Raw genomic sequence first — 7,986 nt, forward strand, 5'->3', positions numbered from 1 at the left:
AAAAATAATGACTAAGTGCAACCGCAGAATATAGCTGTCATATAGTTTGTGAGTCTTAAAATAATTTATTTGTGCAAATTGAATTTTGAGTTATGAAATCAGCATGAAGATAACTTTGAAAGGTCTAACTTCCCCCTCTTATCAAACACACACATGCATCTTGGCTGCACTTTCTTTCAGTGTGTGAGGTTTCGATTTGTGAAGAGAGAGAGAGAGAGAGGGGGGGGGGGGGGGGGGGGGGGGTGATAGTGGAAGAATGAGGAGGAAAGATGTGGCTAGTTGAAGCATCACAGCGGAAATCCAGAGTCCTGCCTCTGTGTGAAGCATATGGAGAACATATGGCATAATACCGTTTCTTTCTCTCTATATCCTTCGTTCTGTTCCAACTTGCAGCAGCTGGGGTTGGAGGGATCTGCTCTGATGATGGTCCAAAACAATCTTCCTCCTCACTCTGGACATTAGTTATGAGGGTTAGTTGTTTCCTTTTGCTGGCTCATCAAAAGCATCCCAAAATGGTCCTGCCTATTTTTAGACTTTGATTCCCTTTCTGTCTTCAGGCAGAGAGGATGTACTGGAGCCACTTGTCTAAAATCCTTACTGGTGGTTTTGATACAAATAGCTGGACAGAAAAACTGAAAGAGAAAGGGAAAGATAAAAGAGCTGGCAGAGGAAACATTGGTGCAGAGTTTCATTGGTTCAGTTACAAAGTCTGAATTTGATACTCAGTCTTTATTATTCAGTGACCTTTGGTTAGGAGATGTGTTCACCTAATATTTTACTTCTGAGAGAGCTCATCTATCTCAACATTAGTGGCTTTTAGACCACCTTTGCCATACTTAATCACTTTGACATTTGTGGAAACTATTTGGTGGCATGACCACCTGCACAGCTGATTCTCATCACCATTATCTCTAGCAGCTGCTACTTAACGACGGGACTTCCTCCTACACAGCGTCAGATTGTTCTGTAGCCAACTGTGGTAACGCATTTAGGCTAAGTTTGCTTATTCTTGTTTCTATTTGACCAAGCCTTGTAATGCATCTGTCCTCTCTTCTACAGTTTCCAGTCTCTCCTTATTGCTAAGAAGCTTCGGGATAACCTAGACCTTTTTCTCTGCCTGTCTGACCTGGGCCCCTTTCAGAAAGCAGGTTTATTAAAAACTCTGAGTTAGCTGGCTCAGAGTTAAGGGAAATTCTGGATTTTCAGTTTCACAAAACAAGTGTAACTGAGTTCCTGCGGCAACAGACTCCATGAAACTAATCTGCTTACTGGCAGGTTTTCTTCAACTAACCCTGAGTTTCTCCTCTTTAGCTGCAGACTGAAGGAAGTGTCAGACAAGGCTTGTCCTTTTCTTGAACAGTCAGTTGACATTGAAGCCCAATTACTCGGCAGATATCTATGTTATCTATGATCTTGTATCTGAACAATATTCTCAGCCCTCATATTGTTCATATGACATCGTGGACATGCTCTCAGTTCAGAGCAAGTTCTTTGTGTTGCGCTTCGGTTTTTTTTGCCACTAGGAGTTTTCTTTATAACATCTGTGACGTGGAGCATATTTCAAAGGCAACAGTCTTTCGGGTTGTAAGAAGTGTCACTCTTGCACTGAAACATTTGCTCTACACTTTTGTGGTGTTCCCAAGTCACAGACCCACAAGATACATCAAAGAAGAATTCCACAGAATTGCATGTATTTGTCTATAGCAAAGTGTATATATAGAAGCAAAGTGGCCTGGGTCTGTGCATGACTGTCGAGACTTTCGTGAGTGTACACTGAGCGCTAGATTTGCCCGTAGTGAGTTATATATACATTAAAATCAATATTTTGTTGGACCTATCACCTATCAGAAAGCAGGTTATACCCTGAGTATGTCAACTCTGAGCTGGGGGAATCTTTGGGTATTCTTCTCCAGACAATGAGGTAAGTGATAGCCAGAGTTCGTTACCATGGTAACTGACTCAATGAAGTAAACCTACTCACTAGCAGGTTCACCATAAAGAAACCCTGAGTTTCTACCTGTCTCCTCCCACCATCAATCCATTTTCTGTAGTCGGGTCATGGGGGCAGCTGCCTCAGCAGGTTTTATATATATATATATATATATATATATATATATACATCTTCAGTATCTTATGGTTTCAGTGTAGTTTAATGTAAATCAGTGGGTGTCCATTTCCTATTTAGTTGTGCAATGTTGTAAATGTTTTTCTATTAGGTTATATATGGCTGGATTTCATGTGATACCACATTTGTCATGTATAAAATATAAATATATCAAATGCTGACATGTGGCAGCCCACTGCTCTCTGTTTACTAGAGCTAGGTATAGGCTGTTACATATTCCATGTGAAGCTCAAGCTGTTTTCCTGTTCTCAAGGCCAAATGATGGTATCTAGTGCATGAACTCTCATCTAAACTATGAAAATGCTCAATTGTCTTGCATCTTTCTTACATGACATCAGCATCTTTGGTTTATTTGTTCCATCTTCATTCACTGGAAGATTGAATACCAACAATAAATTAAATAAATACTATAGGAATTAGTAGTTGTAGTGGTATATGTATGGTATGGGTATCAAAATGGTTTGGTTATGTTTAGGTAATAAAATCTTGCTCTGGGTTTAAATACAAACTTTACCCCTGCCCATTCCTGACAAAGTGTGAGAATGTGGTGAGGTGAAAGTGAGAACAGGCTGTATTAAATCAGGAATATGTCATACATATCTATGGTTTGCAGAAACATGAAATGAGAACATTTTCTTCAAGCAACTGGGCTCTTACATATCAAACAAGTAAACACCCAAAGTCTCATCATTTAAGTCATCATTGAAAGCTCATAATAAATCTTTATGGCCAGATTCCAACTCTCCACTGCTGGGACATGGCATGCTTTGACCAACCACCGATATTCTTTCTTTTAAATATACACCACCTATCATTTATGCAGAAATGTTATTTAGGTGATATTTTTTTGGTTGTTTGGAGACAATTATAGCTTTCTTTAGCTCTGTGAAACCCAAGCACTGCCAGAAATTCTTCTTACTAACAGCGTAAACGATAATTATATCGCATTTCAGGTCAGTTTGTGGTTGCCCAACACATTTAAGTGGCTTCAGTTAAGTTCCTCAAGCTTTAGACAACATGGATAAATTCACAGAAGTGGACCCTACAAGATGCTCGTGGTTTCAAAGCTATTCCATGTATTTATCATCTCAGCATTGCTCGTGGGTCTGTGGCTTATGCATTCCTGGACTTGTCACTTACACAGTCAATATGTTATTCTGATTAGAAATATGGTCCACATCTCCGGGGAGAATGCCGACATGTTTTTGCCAAGTAACATAATGTTTTACAGAATTGAAATTATAGTGTGGGAAAGGTCTGCTGGTCCTCAGTTGTCTCATCATTTTATCCCTGTTTGTTAGAAAACATGTATTTTTAGAACAACCTCCACATCCTTAAAGTTGCAGAATATGACCGTGAAGTATTTAAAAGATCTAAAATATTTGCTAATTTAGGTATAGTTTTTTTTTCATAGAAAATGTATTTTAACTCTTTAACTTCCTGCTTTACTGTTTTTTTTTTTTTTTGTTTTGTTTTTTTTAAGTGACCCATTACTGTTTCAAATTTTTATAATTCAACTATTGTTACCAGAGACGTGTGGTGAGGTTCATGGCTGGCGAGGCAATGACTCTCTGGATTTACAAGAACTCTATTCAACTGGCAGCATATTGACCACTGGAAATGTTTCATATCTCATCAGCATTCCTCTCTCTCAGTTACACACCAACACAAACACACTAGAAACACTTTTCTTTTATAGCAGCAAGAGACGATGAATAGAGAAAATTTGCTTCCTTCATGTGTTCTAAACAATACACTTTCATTCTAAGCAAATTAAATTATAGATATGTGAACACAAATTTAATACAGGCTGCTCACCAAGAGGATGACAAGAAAAAGTAGAATAATTCATTTAAGGTCAAATTTTTGTTTTACAATTATAGTCTCATCTGTTTTTGAAAAAGAAAACATCCATTTGTGGTCTTACTTTTATTTGTATTTGAAGTCCATGCGCCCAATTTGTTAGGAATTAGAGATGCAGACAGACACTAAATATAAAGGTTTAATGTTTTTTAGTGAATTGTAAAGTACATTTTAAGAAGTCAAGATAATGATAGATGGAAAAATGGATTTTAGACACTTGCTCACACAGTAATGTATTATTCAGAACAAACATGTTGGTTTAAGTTGGCCCAAATTCATAAAAATGTTTTTTCTAGCATCACAACAGCTGAACTTCTTCTTGTCTGTTTTGTTTTTCAATACTGACTTTTACAATATCACCCTAAGAATAAAAATGATCCATCCATTATCTATACCCGATTCTTCCAATTCAGGGTTGCAGGGGATTATCGCTACATAAAACAATGCTGACTGAAGACTTCCACAGAGTTATAACAATAAAATGTCTCATTAATCCAAAATCAGCATCATAGCTGCCTAAAAGTTGAGGTCACCCTATTCTTACACCCCATGATTCATTATTGGGAGTATGAATCCAGTGTGCTTTACATGTAACTGAGCAGCTTAGTCACATGAAGGAGCTGCAGTTTATCTCCAGAAGTGCTCTTCGGTAAAGAGCAGCTGCAGCAGGGAAGCCAAAGTTAATTGTCTTGCGGCTCATTTTCAGCTGTATAGAGGATGGATGAAGGTAATGGATACGGAAAGAGAAGAGATTTTTTTAGGGCTTTCCTTCTGCAAATCACCCCACTAGGAAAGAAAGGAAAGCCTGAGAAAATCCCTGAAAAAATTCATGACATGTCTGTCTACTCCTGCCATCATCCAAAATGCAGCTTTTTAAATGTAATTTTCTGCATAAAGAAGTGCAAAAACATTCTGTAGCTGATTAATGTGTTTTTGCCTCCCTATAACAATGAAGCAGCCCCCCACTGGTGAAATGAACATTCTTCTTGAACATGAAGAGCAGCAGCTCACTCAGCTAGATACCAGTATCACATCTGCATTTTAATGGAGACACAATGAGCATGCTGTGTTTAGACTGAGCTAAATTTATTTTTGATAACCCTATTGCTGCACAGTGGTACAATATTGTGTTGTACAAGGTGCAGAGTACATGGTGTTAGGAAACAAGTGTCTTAATATTTTTTCCTTGCTGGCATCTCCATATGAAACTAATTCCAAAAAGGATTGTCTTGTACTTATTTTTCTTTTTTCCTTTATTTTTCCTGCTTGTGTGTCTGTCATCCCATTTTTTCTATCTTTCCTGCTCACAGTGTTTCTCCTGAAGTGGAAAATCTGAAGTAATTGGTTTCTGAATTTAAGAATGCAAGCAGGGATAAAAAAAAACAAAAAAAAAACAGGCTCTAATTCATTTTACTTTCTCTGGGAGAATGGGGTGGCGGGAGACTTTGAGGAATTCTAGCAGACGAGCAAGCACCCTCCAATTTCCCTGCAGTCAGCTGCATCACTAAGGCTGAAGGTGTTTCTATTAATGGAGCTCTGGGTCAGCATCGGCATGCGGAGGCTTATTTTGATTAACCTCACACCTCAGCAGCCGAGACAAAATCTGTGGCTTAATGCACTTCAGAGAAAGGGGTTTCAGAAGAGGCGAGGGATGGGTTTGCTGAAAAGGGCTTAAAAAACACATAATTGGTTGACTGTCGAGGGAACAGACTGGCAGAGAATCATAATTGGTGGGGGAGACAGAGAAAGGGTTTCCACTTAAACTACAAGAGTTAGAGATTTCCAACTCAGTGTTAGAATTTGACTCAAACACACAACGTGGTGTGTAACCCGAAAATGAGGCATAACGCCGTCTCTGATAATCAGCCATTACATCCTTTTAGAATGATAATCCTAAAGGGTTTCATGCTGCTGATGTGCTCTACATACTCAGGCGTTAACCCACAGCTGTAGGTCTTCTCATACTACATCTGTAAGGAGAATGACTTGCTGAGGATACCTACAGTTATACAGAAGTTACTGTATTATCGGATAAATACACCATATATGATAAAGTATTCTTACTGATGAATACAAATCTGGTGCTGTGTTATGGTTTGCATCAGATTTATGTTTTATACTTCAGAAATAACACAAACACACTGATTACTCATAGTATAATTTTTCATTCAAGTATTTATTTTTCCTTCCTCTGTCTTTACCTTTATAGTCATTAAATGATGCTCCTTTTTTCACAGGCTGACAAGTGATTTAAAGTCTAAATTAATTGTTTGTGGTCAAAATACTGTGTCTGTTCTATCAAGAAAAGCCTCTTGGGTGGTCAAACGTTTGACATAACTGCTGCCCCTACCTGTAAACTTGGGAGGATGATTATTTGGCCATGTATATCACCTGTATGTGGGCAAAACTCAAAAAAAGCATGAAAACAATGAAATTTCTGGACATGTATTCAAATTTGACAGTGGGATTTTTAAACAAATTTGAAGAGAATCAACACTGGCTGTATGTAGACAAACAGTTCCTGTTTTAATTAAAACATTTTTAATGTAAACGTTAAGCCTGGGGACATTATATTAAATAATCCATCATGTAGCCCATGTTATAAGTGAGCAGAGTTTTGAGACACAATTTTAGCCTCTTTGTCGAGGTTTCTGTAAAACCTTTTCCCATTTACCCCTCAGTCTGGGAAAACACTTGGCATGTAAAGTGGATGATTAGGAGTACTATTGAGCTGTCTAGATACTCTACTAACATCTAACCTGTCAATGTAAATCAAAAGGTGGACTGTTACGTATATTGTTTTACATCAAATATGAAGATAATGCCATTACAAACACTATTAATAAGATGCTAAGTAGCCTAAGTTCTCAAAATATTGTGCAATAATGGAAACAAAAACAGCATTGTACTGATGGGGACAAGAACCCTGGTATTCTGGGTGAAAGTCCTACATTTGATTTATTCCACCTGCCCTCTATTAAACTTCTAAGGAAGATTTTGTGGTCTCATTGATCTGCAAAATAAAACATATTCTGATGCAAAAGACAAACACCAAGAGCTGCATGTTTTTTTGTTTTTTTTTTCTTTTACAGTTTTAAGGTCTCTATTATGAATATTTGATGAAGATGCCCTATGCCATGCACCATAACACATACAGCTGCCTTTTAGCTTCACACCAGTTCAAGCAGAAATAACATTTGGATTAGATAACTCTCATCAGCTTCCTCCTTCAGGCGCTAATCATTGGCTCATTCAGTTGATGCACATCTGTCAGCAGAAACAAAAGACGAGTTACATCCAATCACATTGTCACAGATGTCCAGAGTGGTCAACACTTCATATTTTACCCTACTGATCTTGTCCTGTCATTAATGTTATCTGTCTCTGTGTATTCTCTTTTACCAGACCCAATCTCACACCTCACCTCACATGGACGTCCTGAAGCTCACCGATCAGACCGATCAGTCTGCTGCTGGATCACTTTTTAATTGCTGGTCCCCCTTGATTTAATATCCACTTCATTTAGATAGAATTAAACCTGCTGCAGTGAATCAGTTCAGTAGATAAAAAAAAAAACACTTTTCATAGATAGCGTTGATATTTATATCTTCCCCCTACATTTGAGTACAATTCAATTGCTTCTGTGTGGGTGTGTTGAAAATGTTCCCCCTTTTTTTAAGGGATTACATATTTATACAGAGGAACAGGCAGCTGAATCTTTTTATATTCATTGTCAGGATAAACAGTAATGCCTGCAGACTAATATTCTGCTAGCTGCGTTATTTATGCCAGCAGAAGCAACGACTCATCAAAGGTTTCAGCAAACATGATGCAGACTCAGTTTGACACAACTGCCTGTAGAAATGTTGAAAATCTGTCTCAGTGCAGAAGCAGAAGAAGAAATTAGCTAAAAATCTATATCTATTGTTTTCACTTGTGACATAGAGGCAAATTATCGCTAGCTTCTCACCCAGCATTAGCATGCACTTTGTATATTT

At 37.9% G+C, this 7,986-nt stretch overlaps 1 long non-coding RNA gene across 1 annotated transcript; it reads left to right on the forward strand.

Moving 5' to 3' along the window:
* Positions 1–1,580: 1,580 nt before the first annotated feature.
* On the forward strand, positions 1,581–3,779 carry LOC121630671. Its single transcript, XR_006008572.1, has 3 exons — positions 1,581–1,591; positions 3,079–3,082; positions 3,710–3,779. It is a non-coding gene; the product is annotated as an uncharacterized LOC121630671 (long non-coding RNA).
* The last annotated feature ends 4,207 nt before the right edge of the window (positions 3,780–7,986 follow it).

Source organism: Melanotaenia boesemani, chromosome 20 (assembly GCF_017639745.1).
Source record: "Melanotaenia boesemani isolate fMelBoe1 chromosome 20, fMelBoe1.pri, whole genome shotgun sequence".
Lineage (NCBI taxonomy): Eukaryota > Metazoa > Chordata > Actinopteri > Atheriniformes > Melanotaeniidae > Melanotaenia > Melanotaenia boesemani.